At 40.5% G+C, this 15652-nt stretch overlaps 1 protein-coding gene across 4 annotated transcripts in view; it reads left to right on the top strand.

Moving 5' to 3' along the window:
- ZDHHC8 (zDHHC palmitoyltransferase 8) overlaps window positions 1-15652 on the top strand; it is a 182393-nt gene that overhangs the window by 18716 nt on the left and 148025 nt on the right. The window lies entirely within an intron of this gene.

Raw genomic sequence — 15652 nt, forward strand, 5'->3', positions numbered from 1 at the left:
ACCACTAGGCTGAGTAAGTTAGTCCTCTGAAAAGAGCTAAGATCTCAAACAGAAATGAGGTACTTATTCAAGGGATCCAGGGGTATGTAACTGCTGGTGAAAAGTCTAATTCCATGTATTGCACCAACACTTTTTACCATAGGTCAAACGAGCTAGCTTTCTTTTCCCATTGTAACAATAGCTGCTGCAGTCAGTGGCTACTAACCTCTACCACCTGAGAGAGAACGCTTTGTAACTCTGACCCACAACATACGTCTCGGACTAGCATTCCTGTGTCTTGCACCACTGTAGGCCACACCATCTTGGGCTGAGATCTTGTTGACTTAAGTAAGAGAAGCAGGATTGGGCCTGGTCAATTCTTGAGTGGGAGACTGCTGAGAAAATTGCTATGCCTTTTATAAGGTGTTGAACCCTAGAGGATAAACTGCAAGAGAAAATGATGCATTGTTAGAAACACTGACAAAACGACTCCTCATTACTGTGATTCTGTAGTACAACCTGGCCTTGTGTGGACCAACCTACAAATAGGCTACTATGCTCCTAGTCTGGTTCACGAGTATGGGGAAACGAGTTCCCTTTCTCTTTCCTGACTCACCAATACTGGCAAAATCTTCTTAAATTGTATGTAAAGTTTCAGAAAAACATCCTGGTACGGTAAAGGACTTTCTTACGCCTTGTCTACACACAAGAATTGCAACAATTTAACTACTTCAGTTTAGAAACTAATGCAGTTAAATCAGTGAAAACCTCTTATGTGAACACTTAAATTGTTTTGAGTCCCTTATGTCAGTTTAGCCTGAAGCCTGGTCTATGCTACAAATTCAGGTCAATGTAAGTTCAGTGGTGTCCACTGAGTTATGCATGTGTCTGCAGCTGACATAAGCGTCCTGTTACAGTGGTGCAGTAACACCCCTCTCCGAATGAAGCAGAGCCAGGGTTGACCTACTTAGGTTGACACAGTGTGAGTGCAGATCATGCATGACCTGTGTGTACTCTAGCAGTCCTCCAGCAGCTGTCCCATAATGCCCCTGTCCTGTGAGAGTGATTTCTCTGATCACAGTTTTGAACTCCATTGTCCATGGGTCATAGAAACTGGCGTTTCTTTAAAATCCCTGCGTGTTTTTGAAGTGCTTTTTCCTCACGTGTGTTGCGTGCATCTGACTGCCAAAGTGACCATGCCTGCTCCACGCACAGAGAACTACTAGATGCACTCTTGCCTGGAGCAGGCGAGAAGTATTGGATCTCCTTGGGCTGTGGAGAGAAGAGAATATGCAAGCAGGCTATGGACCAGCTGCAAAAACAATGACATCTACAAGTAGGTTGCATGGGAGATGCTGGCAAAGGGGCACGGCAGGGATCAGGAGCAGTGCCATGTGAAAGAGTTATGCCGGGCATACCATGACGGGAGGGAGAGGACAAGAAATCTGGTGCTGCTCTGCAGAACTGCTTCTTTTACAATGAACTGCATTCCACACTTGGTGGGGACCGCACCAGCACCCTGCCAGTGACTGTGGATACCTCAGAGGGGCCTGAGATGAAGATCCTTGCTATGACCAGGGGTGGTGGGGAGATACGGCTGGGGATTCAAACCAGGCGGTGAGCCAGGACCTGTTTGAAACTCCATAGGAGTCCATCCAGCGCCCGCCAGACAAGTGCAGGTGAGCCTGCAGGTGAAGAGGATGGGAGCTCATGGAAGTGTGTACATGCATTATTACTTGCAATAGGTTGTTGGTTTTTTTTGCTTTTCCTTTCCCTCAGACCTAATCTGCCCCCTCTCCCCCCACTTCCCTCCTGCCTGTTTCCTTAAAAAATGGCACAAAGCTAAGACAAAAGTATTGACTTTTCAGCTTTACTTCTAGAAGATTAGAAAATAAAAGTTCAGGGAATACATTCAGAGAAGGGATGTATGGCAGTCTGGTTACACAGTCAGCATCATAGCCGTGCCCTGTGCTTGGGTAAAGGTAGAATAAACAGAGGTAGATTTGATGTCTGCTTTTCATTTCTTGGGCTTGTTGTGCTAGGTGGGAGGGGCCATGCAGAGCAGTCTATTTATCTGAACAGGGATGTCCCTTTTTTTAAACTCGAGTTATCTCAGTGGAGCTTTCATGGAGATACTCTGCAATCCTCTGTCAGCTATTTCTAAAGGTGGCAGCCTTGTTTCTTCCACTGTGATCAGACGCTTCCCCATTCTACTCTGCAGCGAGTTCAGCTGTTACCATTGCATTAAACAGGTTAGCAGCACGCAGGCTAGGGTAGCTTTGGGATGCCAGTAGCAGCTGAGTTCTCTGTGCCTTTGTTTCTTACCAGCTCAAGGTAAATTGGTATAAGGAGCTCTTAAATCAATTTAAGAGAGTCAGTACAAGGACATAGCACTGATTTAATCGACAGGTTCTAAATTTATGTAGTTAAATTAGTACAATTTTTGTGTGCGTACAAGGCCTTAAAGAAAAGGAGTACTTTTGTTAGTCTCTAAGGTGCCACAAGTACTTCTTTTCTTTTTGCGGATACAGACTAACACAGCTGCTACTCTGAAACAAGGCCTTAGTGGTTCGTGGCTTGTATGTGTGTGTAATTTCATTGTTTTGTCGTCCTATCACTCATGGATTTGCTTTTTCTACATCTTACTTAATTTTCCTCTTCTATTTACAAATAATCATGCAGATTCAGCAGGACAGACTATACACAACTTCTTCAAACATATTTTGCAAATAGTTAAGCTATTTTCTCATGTCAAAGTTTCCTAATGAAAACCTATTATGGACCTAACCCCAGAAAGGCTCTAGAAGGCAACCCTTTCATGATGAACTATAAAACAGGAATGTGATTTTTTTTTCTGGATGTAAAATATGTAGAGATCAGATGTCTATGAAGTTACTAATTTTGGAAATCCTTTTCTGAACACATTAATCAGCACCATGCTTACAGAAGTGATGCACTGTGTCCTACATGCTTGTGGTGAATAAAATTTTGATCGTGACTGTGAGGTTGTCAAGGCTGGTGCTATTCCAACTGCTTAAGAAAAGGTGAGGAACAGATGTACTGTAGAAACACTCTCCTTAAGAAATGAGAAAAGGCATTCTGAGATAACAATTAGCAAAAAAAAAAAAAAAAAAAAGAGAACACCAAAAATATGCCTAAGGTACGGAAGAGACTGTATAGTGGGGGATATCCTGATTTTTGAGCCCGGCGTCTTTTCTAAGCTTCTGTGGTTCTGTGTTTATAAAACCTTTGCTTCCTCCGAACTTAGGTGTGCCTGTGGCACCCTGAAGGCTGTTAGAAGGAGGCTATGTCAAAAGTGACACATGCACGAAATAATTTGCCCTAGCAGTTGTTGCTCCATGGCACAGTAGCCTTGAAGGGATACATCTTTAGAAAGCAGGAGCTGGCATGAGTCAATAGGTCTGCAGTGAATTTTTAAACTATCTATTAATGCTCTGCATACAGTTTTAGCTTTCTCTCCTCATTACTTATGTTTCCTCTGCCCTGAAGGAAACTGTAAGGTTTTTGATAAATGGAGTCCAAAGCCATCTAGTTTTACTGTGTCTTCTCCAGCTTTCTGGAAATAACTTCTTGAAGGAATAGGCAGTGAATCAGCACAGAGATTTTCCGCATGCCCTGCTGCTGTTTTTTCACACTCAAAGTGCAAGCATGTATTTAATATCTAAAAGACTCACTTTTATTCTAAGGGAAACAACAAGAAATAAAGCAAACTCCACAAGAAAGCACTGTGTGTGTCCTCTTTAACAAGCTGCAGCAAATCTGAGAACAAAATGGCTGGTGTCTGTGCACATATGGAAAGTTTAACTTTATTTTCGGTTTACTGCTTTCAGCTTTTGTAATAACTTTGTAGTGATGTGTACCACACCTACAACAGCAATATTAGGGCTACTTGTCCTCTCTCCAACAATGCAACATCATTTGTGTCCCAAAACCATGGTAAATCCAGGCACCAGTCCTTTATAGATTGCAGCTGATAAACTGTGCATATACAGTACAAGCTTAGAATTTTAGCACACTTTAGTGCATCCTTTGAATTTTTGCTCATATCAGAGTCCTAGGAAGGAGAGACGGGTAAATTTTAAACACAAGTGACAAGTGGGATCATCTGTGAATTAGCCATGGGTTTGTGCCCAAATGCATTTGGGAGTGGGGAACATTATTCAAGGACCAGTGCACCCGTTCAGCCTCATTACCCCTGCCATGTTTATCTTTCACCTTCATATCAAGAACCTCATAACATACCTATTGTAGTCAGAGGGAATCTCTCCTTGGGACTGTTCTTATTCTCTGTAAAGTCCAAATACCCTACTTATACTTGCTTGAGGGGATCATTTGTAGGATGCAAGTGTATCCAGTTTGTACAGTTGATTTAAATTTATTCATTTAATTTATGTATTCAATAAAATAGCATTTAGAAAAGTCTCAGCAGATTGCCAAAGAGACAGGAAATGATCAACTAAAGCATGTTAATAAACATATGATACCACTTCTTATTACCATATGAACTGCTGCTGTTTAAATACAGCAAAATTTCTGGTGTTACTTTTTTGTTCATTTATTGTCAACAGCATGCCTTGTTTCTTTCCGAAGGAGTTCAACGCACAGTAAGTGACATGTCAAAAAAAGCTTTTCAAATGTTGTAAATAGTCTTCAAAAGACATTCTAGGTTTTGATTTTTGCTCTGCCCTCTATTTCATGAATGATATAAAAGCCAAATTAATTATATTATTTTAAAGCAAACTGCTTTAGTTCAATTTTTTAAAATGTGTAAGGCAAAACTGCTTTCTGTGTAACTTTAACAGGGTTTTGGCAAAGATCATGGAAGGAAGTGCAAGTGTCTGTAAATCATCATTATAGATTTTAGGAGTACTTTTCAGGATTATCTAAATCTGATCGGCTGCTTTTGGGGGATTTTTCTCCCCTTTGTCTTTGAGGTCTATGAGTGTGAAGTTTGTAAACCACTGCTTCCTTAATGCCTCTCATGTTGGACCTGCTTTTTTTTAAATTATTTTTATTTATTTATTTATTTATTATTATTCCTTGCACAGTTCTTACATGAATACACTGTCATGATATGGAATTTAGATGTACCAAAGTGCAGTAACTAAAAGTTTAAATGACTCCTGGAGCTGGAAGTCTGCACCTTTGCAAATACATAGTATTCTTGTTCTGTCAAACTGAGCTACAGTAGTGACCCTATAGCTAAGTCCTCAATCTTGGAAGGTGTGGGTAGACCTGGGTGCCAAGGTCAACCCATGCAGAGCAGCTTGAAGGATTGAGGCCTTAGGTTGTAAATGTTTATCGCGTAAATCAGAATTCATTAATCCCCCATCTAATATGTTCCCCTCACCCCTCAAAAACAAAAAAGCAAACAGCTTCTTTTTACCTAAAAATTTAAGGTGTGATTGCTGCCCAAAGGAGAATTTATAGGGAGGAAGTGTTGATTGTACGTGTGTGGGGATGGAGGGAGATTTGGAAGTTGATGATGATTCAGACTGAGAGGTGCTACATATGTAAATTATATATCGTTAGGTAGTGTTTCTATAGTAGTAAGACCCTTAGATATAGGCAGCGCTACATTTGTAATGAAAGAGGTGTCCAGGCTCAAGCAATTTTACTACTTTCATAACTGATGCGGCAACCCCAGAGGTGCCAGGGCTCTGAACTGCCAAGCCTAGAGGTGCCTGAGCTCAGCCCTAGCAAAAATTAAGCACCGCAGATAGGTAATGGGGATTGTGACCAAGCGAGCCGTCCCTGGTGGCAGTAAGAAAAGATCATGCTTTTCTTTTCTTTTTACAGTGTAGACTCATTCTTCTCATTTACTTGTTAAGGCCCTGAGACAAGAGTGAGCCAGGGCTTTATATTCTCCTCCAGTGCAATCAGACTGGGAGGAGGGGAAGATCCAGGAAGTGTCCTGGGAAGGTAGTCCTTACGTGGGAAATAGTTTCATGGTGTTGCATACAACAGGCTTGTTCTGCTGAAATTGTTTGGAAAGATTGTCCTTCAGGCTTTCTTCCATTGTACTTACAGATAGGGCATTGGAGGTGCTCTCCTTTTTGAAAGATGAATTGTATGTTGGAGAAAACTTTAGGGAGCTGGACTAACCGTTATGTCTATGTATGTAAAGGACCGTAATTCTTAATAAACTGCTCCATTTCTCCTCTTATCTCCCTTTTACTAGTGAATGTTGTCAGGCCAACTCTCATGACTCTATTGTTAGTCTAGTAATACTTGTTTTTTTACTTAAAACTCCAGATTCTTGAGTTCTGCGATTATGTAAGAACCTCAGTTTTCCCATTAAAAAAATTTCTCGTTCTCATGTTTGAAAGAAATGCCTAAAAACGTTTTAAAGCCTCAAAAACTCAAAGGCAAATATAGTCCCAAATCTATTCTTCATTAAAATGTTACTTTTTAAAGGTTTGGCTCATGATTTTTGAACGCTGGAGGTTGGTGATATTGTGAATGAGGCATCATGAATCATTGATATGATTGCAGGAGCAAGTCATAGTTGCTATAGGTACCTACAACTTTGAATTGTTTGACACATGTGCCTTTAAATGCTTAGCTGTACTTCTGCACTGTTGTAGGTTTATTCGGACACTTAATTATTCTATTCTTTTCTTTCAAAGTAGATATTCAAATTCTCAGCTTTAGAGCATCAGTTGCATCTCTTCTGCCTGCTTTTTCTCATTTTTTCTAAATGAGAAACTGATTCCTTCTGGTAATGCTATCGTAAATAGCTTAATCTCTCTTGATGTTGGGTTAGGATAATATCAATGTAATGTAGCATTTTTTCAGAAGAAACACTAAAAATATGGAATCTCTACATATCACTCGAGATTGATATAATTTCTGTAGCTAATTTAATGGGCAAAAACCACTCATTAAAAGAAGAGTCATAAAACCAGAAGATTCTGCTCCAAATGGCATGTCTTTTGTTATCCACTGTGACTTGGGTAAGGTGTAAATGTTTCTCTGTATCTGTGGTCTGTCTGGTTTTTAAGCTCATAGTAATCCCCATAAAGTTAATTACCTCTTCGCTCAAGTTTTGGTGGTTGTACAACTTGGTGCTTTGAAGGGAGGCTATTTTTGGTACGAGAAACTTAAGCACTCTTCAGGACAATTTTTTAATGTGACTGCAATAGTGATGGCTTGTTTTTGGTTTTGAAATTCCTGAAAATTCTCAGTTGTGACTCCAGTGTGGACATCCTTTCATTATAGAAGTTCTTTAATGATTTCTCTTTATTTATTTATTTTTTTATGTTTGGCCCGATGGGTGCCTAAATTAGGAATTGCACTAGAGCACAGAACACAAGCTTGCATTAGATCTTGTTTGTAGCCAAGCTCATCTGACTAAACATAGCACTTCAAGGCAATCTCATCAAAGGTGGTGCGATACCCTGGAATTCTGAAGTGTGGATCTGATGCCTGCAAGCCTGTTGTAAAGACCTTCACCTGTGGTAATGCATTCCTGAAAATCTAAATAATATATAAATGGAGTCCTCCACCAGTGATGGCTGGATGTATAGCTCTTAACCTCAAAACTCCAACTGCGTTTAGCCTGGAACCTCACTCAACATTTTACAAGCCTGGTTGTTTCTGCTAACTTCAGGGAAATATTGATTTTGGGGGTGCAGGGGTCCCTACTGAATACTGCATTGACTGCAAGGTAAGGGTTTGAGAGCTTCAGTGCATGGTGCCCTGACAGTATTTGCTACTAGTTGGGGGAGGAGGGCTCACAGTGGGAGGAGGTTGTGTTATTTTGACTGTTGTGGGGATAGTAGAATTGCCTTTAGCATGGATAAGGGGGAGAATTGTTCAGGTTTTTAAAATTAATAAAAACATAAGGCCCCTTCAGTGTCAGCAGCAAAATGACTATTTGAATCATGCATTGTGAGGAGGGAATGCTGCCTGGTGTCATGTTTCGTGTGACTCATTTCATAGCATCAGGGCTACCATTTACTGAATGGAGTCATGAGAACAGAAAACAAGGCTCTGCTTTCATTTTAGAGCTGTTTTAAAAGCACCAGCCTGGAATGAGCAATTGCCTCAGAAACACTGAAAGGGAGAGAGTGGGACCTAGTGTGTGGGTGAGGTTTAGCCACACAAGAGCATCAATATTTAAATCTCAGCGTCCAAAGCTTATTTCTGGGCAGAGAATTTGTGCATCGAGGCCTTGTCTACATGCAAAAGATTTTTGGTATTACTTTAACTGTTTGTTTGTTTAAACTGACATAGTTATTCTGGTATAACCCCTTGTGTGGACACTCATTCTGCTTCTTCCCTCACAACATAAGCTAGCTACTCTTCTGCAGGAATGAGAATATCCCTGTGTGGGCTGGGGTGATGTTGCACTGGTATAACAAATTATTTTAAATTCATACCTTGGGTTATACTGAAACTTTCCTATGTAGACAAGACCTAAATTTCATCCTGAAGCCAGTCAAGTGGCTATATTATGAGTTCTCTGGAAAACTAGGCTTTATGTAATGGGGTCATCAACCTAGCCTTAACTCTCTAGCAACACCGAAGTGGTTATGGGCCACACGGGAAGACCAATTTTGGGCTGAAGCTCAGTCACTGACAGCTGTATCTGCTGAGGGTGTGAGGGCTTTGGGAGCAGTGCCGAATTTTCCCTTGCAAAGAACCCCTTCCTTGTATTACCCTTCTTCCCAGTGGGAGCTTCTCAAGAAAGATGTGGCCGGCTTCAGTTGTCTTTGCCAACTGCTTAAAAGCTGCCTTGCTCACTGCAAGGAACGGTGGTGGTAATCTTGAGATAAAGCTGCAGATGTGCCTCTGGCTGGGAAGAGGGGTGAGAGGAAAGGATGGCTCCTCCAAGGTTGAAAGAACAGAGGTGGTGGTTGGGGGATCACCATGCCTGGGAAGCAGACTTTAAAGATGACTTGCAAAGAGAAAATAATTGAGCTTGTGACCCTTTTAGAATCTTCTTGTTCTTTGTGGAGAACAGGGATCCTTCCTATGCTTTGGGTTTTTTTTCGTCTCTCTTCCCCGCCCCCCCAATTCAAAGTCTCTTGTCCAGTCTGAAGGATGCCATAGTGGCTGCTTCTGTCCACACTACAACTTTCAACAAAGTGTAACCAGTTAATACATTTGGCATTAACTGTCTTATACCCATATGCCACGTGGTTAAAATTCTGTTAGTAATGGTGTCCCCTGTCAGAGATAGAGTTGGCACATAGTTGCTGCCTAGTAATTGGCTTGGCATACTTTTTCCAGTACGGGGGTGACTCCTAATCATAATGTGTTCACTGATTTTTGGCTAGTCTTCCTTCCTCAGGACGTACCATAGTGCATTGGTTTGCATGCTACTGGCACTGCTCTGTGCGGATGTCCTTCTGGCACTGCCTCCTGCTGAAGCACTGAGGGCTGGCATGACATCCTAGAATGGAGTGATGTAAACATGACAGATAGGGTGATAGGTGTGAACAGGTGAACTTGGTTGTGATGCCACAAGTGTTTGTGTGGACTGGAGGTGAACTGAATCATGTTAGAACTGGCTGAAGTGATTCATAGATATCCAGGTCAGAAGGGACCATCAAGATCATCTAGTCTGAACTCCTGCACAACGCAGGCCACAGAATCTCACTCACCCCTACGATAAACCTGTCACCTATGTCTGAGCTATTGAAGTAATCAAATCATGGTTTAAAGACTTCAAGGTGCAGAGAATCCTTCAGCAAGTGACCTGTGCCCCATGCTACAGAGGAAGGCGAAAAACCCCCAGGGCCTCTTCCAATCTGCCCTGGAGGAAAATTCCTTCCCGACCCCAAATGTGGCGATCAGCTGAACCCTGAGCATGTGGGCAAGATTCACCAGCCAGATACCCAGGAAAGAATTTTCTGTAGTAACTCAGATCCCACCCCATCTAACATCCCATCACAGGCCATTGGGCCTATTTACCATGAATATTTAAAGATCAATTAATTGCCAAAATCATATTATCCCATCATACCATCTCCTCCATAAACTTATCGAGTTTAATCTTGAAGCCAGATAGGCCTTTTGCCCCCACTGCTTCCCTTGGAAGGCTGTTCCAGAACTTCACTCCTCTGATGGTTAGAAACCTTCATCTAATTTCAAGTCTAAACTTCCTGATGGCCAGATAGTGTTCCTAATTTGTCACAAAAGCATGGTTAAAAGTTGTAAAGTGGGCATGGCCTTGGTGAAACTATAATACTACAGGAGACTGAGCAACAGGGAGGGGAAGAAATTTTTCAGCCTCTTCAAGTTTTGAACACCTGTTTGATTCTAATGACGAATGAATACTTGGGGAAAATGGATCTCAAGGATTAAAACCCCTTCTTTTCAGCGGCCATGTCTATATTAGAGGGGAAAAAAAGGGGTGTTAGCTAATACGTTAGGCTCCAACTGGGGATTTACCTCAAGCAGCTAATGTGTTCAAGTTACAGCTTGCTCAGTTTATGTCAGAATATTAATGTTAGCTAATGCATATTAAAAACTGCTCCTCTTTTCCTGGTGAACACGAGGGCCAACAACTGTTGGAGGTGGGGGACAGCAAACCATGGAAGAACAGACTTGTCATTCTGGATGCCTTTGAAAATATTTTTATTTGCTAATTTTTAAGCTTAATACAAAACTTTCAGGCCTTATGCATGCATCACTTAAAAAAAACAAAAAGGGCACATACCCCAGTTTTATCATCCTTTTCCAGGGCCGATTAAAATACAGTAGAACCCTTTATAGTAAGACAGTATTTCAACGCAATGTAGTGTGCAGATTAGAAATATAGTTATAGTTTGACTTATTACAGTGAAGTGTGCGAAGACTCCATCATAAGATTCCACTGTATTTGCCTGGCTGTCACAGACGCTATTTTGAACTAATGGCTAATGCCGTGAGTAGGCAGCTATTTAATACTACTAAAACTTAAGTGCTTGAGCAGCCATTCTGTTTTTAAGCATATGATACATAGTGCTGCCAGTTACTGATGCATTTAGTGCTGCAACAGCTTCATAATGCTATAATTAGCCACACTTGGCCTATATTGATGTTACTAATTATATTATTAAGTCATTTGTATTTAAACTTTTTAATGGCTTCAACTAAAACCATTTTAATCCCATGCCTGTAGCTATGAAGCAGTAATTCTAGGCCAGTTTTTGTCCGCGTTCAAGCTTATGTTCCAGCTAACATGCCTTGAGTTGACATAAAAAACATGGCACATGACACTGCTGATATTCCTGCTGGCTTGGGTACAGCTGCGCAACTAGCTTCAGGACGAACTTGAGGCTGGGAATAAACTGCTACTTAACATGTTCGCTCTTCCAAGGGCAGCAGTGTTTACCTTCTGCCTGTCTCTGGGCGTGTGTCTCAATGCAGAGTGGTGGGGAAGGGGAAGACTCTTTCTCGAGAGAGAACAGAAGTTGCAAGGTAAATTATTCCATTAAGTTAAACTGATCAGTATTTTGGAAAGGTATTAAAAATCTATGGGTTTCTAATAGTAATTTGGTTCTTCAATAGACGTGTGAAATAGAAGTACCTTTTATTAAAGCCCTGGCAGCGTGTTAGGCACTGAATTGATCAGCCTGAAGTTGTCGTCCAAAATATTTGGTCTTATGTAAGTGGCAGCTTGCTGATGATGGCTTTGCATGTTCTGGCAGTGAACTCGAGGATGGAGAAATTCATTTCAATAAGTACCTATATCTGTTAGAAGAACTGAATAATGATGTTGTCCAATTTATCTCTGAAGAGTGCTTATCTCTTTTTTGGTTAACCTTAAGACCTGTAAAGATAACACTGTTTTAAACCAACAGTATAACTTCTTGTTTGGACAATAAAAACATGTTACAATGGTTAGGAAATGTTTAGCTAAAACATACTTCCTTAATGTTGGGGCTGACTGGAAAATGGAAAGACTTAAAGAAAAACATTTTTGTCCGCTTCCTAATCAACTCTGCTTAAGAGGGTTATGATACTTTTTTTTACTGGCCACTGTGGGGAAAATTTGCAAAAACATCTAAGTCCTATTGATTTTTTTTCAGTGGCGCTTAGGCTCCAGAATAATTGAAATGTTTGTGAAAATTTTACCTCATGCCTGTAATATGCTTGGGCCATAATCATTTTACGATAGTATTTAAACATAACTATTTTTGTCACGTAGGGGGAGCCAAGGTATGTAGAGAAGCAGCAATGCTCTTGTGTATACATGGTGATGCGTTGTATGTGTGTGATGGGTTACTGGCTGCAATATCTTGGATTTTAAAGCTAGAACTGAGTACAGTTCTACTCTGTGCAAGTAGGCTAGACTAGAAGCTTGTTTGATGCTCTACTATAAGATAAACTAACTTCTTAGCAATAATAACAATTGTGCTTTTGCACAAAACTCTTACTGAAGCTATTCTAACTTTTTGTTGTATCCAATACTGAGAAGTTACAGAATTGGAATGTCCCTTGCTAATCCAGCTGCATTCATAGCTTGTTAAGACTGTAAACTTTTGGGGGCAGGGACTGTCTTTTTATGTGTTTTGTACAGCACTGGACATACTTCCTGTATGTAAGTAATAGTCATTATTATAAGTCTCTTGCCAGACAATCTGTGATTTATTTTCATTAAACTGTAAAGACCATTTTTCCTCATTACCCTGCTAAGCTTTCTCTTTTCAAACTGAAGTTACTTGGAGAGCGGCAGCTTCTCTTACATACAGCCAGATGACTGGTCTCCTGGAGTCACCAGCTGAAAGTGGAGGTAGGACTGCAAAGAGATGAGTCAGAACAAGCTTATTGGAGGTGCTTATAAATATAGATTATAGCTTCCCAAAACGACCAGGAATACAACCTAAATCTAGGACTGCAGCTCATGAAGCTTCAGTTCAGTTTTTTTGCCTTCTTGGAGCACCTCGCCAAAGGGCCCTAGGTTTCTTATACAGCAGAATTGCTCACGCTACCTCAATTTCTGCTCCTACCCTTCTGACTCTCTCTCTAAACTAGTCACACCTAGACTGGATATAGATGATGATGAACAGCAGCGTTTCCAGGGTGTGGCTGACCTACTGATTCCCAAACAGTGATCCATGAATAACTGGTAGGTCGCATAGTGCTGGCTGTTCCTTGTTTCTAGCTTCTTCTGCAAGACTGTAGAAAGAGCTAGAAACAAGAATTAACCAGCATAGGCTGCCGCTGTAGAAGCGGAAAGGAAGCAGGAGCCAACTCCTGAAGGCGACAGCCACCTCCTGCGGAGAAGGAACAACACAACTATTCCAAGGGGTAAAGAGAAATGAGTAGCAGAGGAAGGATGTACAGGGGATGAGGAGGGTTAGGGAACAGGGGACAGGTGGGAAGGAGAGCGGGAATGAACAAAAAAATTAAATCCCTTTTGTTATCCAAAAATGACCATGCTATTGAATTCAAAATGTCAGAAAATGTTTCCATGTGACAATTGCTGTAGCTGGTACAGAGATTGGATGAGTAGAATTGTGGGGATTATGAACATCTGCAGGTCCTAGGGGAGAAGGACAGGAAGGAAAAAATAGAGCCACCACCCTTACACTTCAGGGTCTTTGCTCTCAAGAAATGTGACCTGCTTTGTCCAGAGACAAGTAGAAAAAAACACTGGGCCAAGAGGCGCTGCTCCGAAAAATTCCAGTCCTAACTCTTACACATTTTTACACATGTGCCAAGCTCTTTAAAAAAAATCCATCTTTTATTAGCTATTTTAAAATGCATTAGAAAAATCAAGCCATCTCTCAAGCTTCTGGTGCTGACATCAGCTCTTTCCCTTGAAAAGCAATTTCACTTAATTTAAGTTAATGTAAAAGAGCATTTGAAATTCCAGTGGAAACCACTGTTCATGCACAAACATACTGTAGTTCCTTCAGGATTATTTCATGAGGGAACTGCAGCATCACGTACAACAGAGTCACCAGAAGAACTGAAGGTGTCATGGAACTCAATCTTAACATAAAGAAGAGAAAAGATTGTAGTTGTCCTCCTTTCTGTTTCTATGGTATATTTGGCATTTCAGGATGCATCCATCCTATTAAAACACATTTGGTATAGAGAACAAAATTTGCTTGTTTTAAAAGTTTGGGCTATCTTATTCCTAATATAGCCCATAATACAATGAAGTAAATCTATCAAGTAATAGGCTGAACAGACAGCTTCAGGTCTGTACGACTACTTATGGATCTGGCTCTGTGTACTACTGTTGGGTTGGGTGGTTCTGCCAGCAGTTCACTGGTGCCAAGTGACTCTGTCTATGGTTCCATTTCCACACCTGTAAAATGAGTAATTTTTCATTAGAAAAGTAACTTCAGGAGTGTTACTGTATGTCACTGTCTAACTTAACACTAATTCTGATTCTTAAATTGTCATCTCTCATCCTTGCATCATGGTGAAGGAGCAGAAGTGCTAAGAGATCCTTTAAGATGCTCTAAAGTGCCATGTATTCTACTATGGACTTAAAAAAAAAAAAAAGGTACTCTTTAAATATTATCCTCCACAGTAATTCCAGAACCATCTGGCTCAGGGCGCAAAAAAGGGGACTTCAGATCAAGCTCTGGTTTTCCATATGTCATTGCAGTTTTACTACTACATTGCCTAGCCTTTTCAATGCTTCAATCTTAGGCTGAATTATTAAACACCAGCGTGTTCCTAGTTAATCAATAAAAATGTTTTTAATCTATTGATGTGGAAAATGGAGGGCCAAATGGTTTCATTAATCTAATTATATACTAATATATATATTAGAGTAATCTTATTGATCTGCATGTTTTAATTAAAAAGAAGACTCTGAAAGGACACTTTATACTACCTTGGCTCCTTACTGACCAAATCTGGGAGAACTTCTTTGGTTTAAAATTCTGATGTTCCTGTTACTTTATTTGGCAGACATAAAATTTGTGAATCCTAGGATTTATTGCTTTCAGGCACTGGATTATAGTCCCCTTCATACATGTGTAACTTGAAGTAAAATTTGAGTTCTAGGAGTATCCATTTACTAACTTGCACTAGTTCAGATCTCCAATTGATTGGACAATCGGTTAAGATTGTATCATTAGTTACTGTTCCTTCTAGCAGATTGCTTTAAATATATACTTATATTTAAAATAATTGGTGCAGATTACTTTCTTCTTGTGTTAGGTGACTTTTGTGATCTGACCAGAAAACAGGGAGACAGGAATTCCAGAGTTTTAATTCTAGCTCTTCCCTTTCTGTCATGAGTCATATAACCTCTACATTCACCTCACTGTCTGAAAGTGGAGAAGACTACCTAACGCACATGGGAAGTGGTAAAGTTAGCAAAAGGGGCACCATCCACTTGAAATCTAGAATTAATCTAAACAGAGAATGTGCCTTGATTCCACTGAACTTCCACCAATGTAGCTGAACTGGTTAAACCTCAAAGGCAGACAAAGAGAAGTCACTTGCACCTGAGCAGTTTACTTCTGTTTTAAGCAGTCCAAATTGGAGCGGTCCTTGTCTGCACTGCTCATCTGTTTAAATGCTTAGTCAAGAATCTTTCCTGTTTCTTAAAAAAATGTCCTTTCCAGTTGCTCTAAGAAAGGTTTGCATAAACAGAGAAAAAATAAATATATGTGCATACACACACAAGGCTGTCAGTTATGCCATGGGTTCTTAACCTTTTTCTTTCTGAGACAGCCCTCCCCCGCAT

The sequence above is a fragment of the Lepidochelys kempii genome, chromosome 15, assembly GCF_965140285.1.
Source record: "Lepidochelys kempii isolate rLepKem1 chromosome 15, rLepKem1.hap1, whole genome shotgun sequence".
NCBI classification, from domain to species: Eukaryota; Metazoa; Chordata; order Testudines; family Cheloniidae; genus Lepidochelys; species Lepidochelys kempii.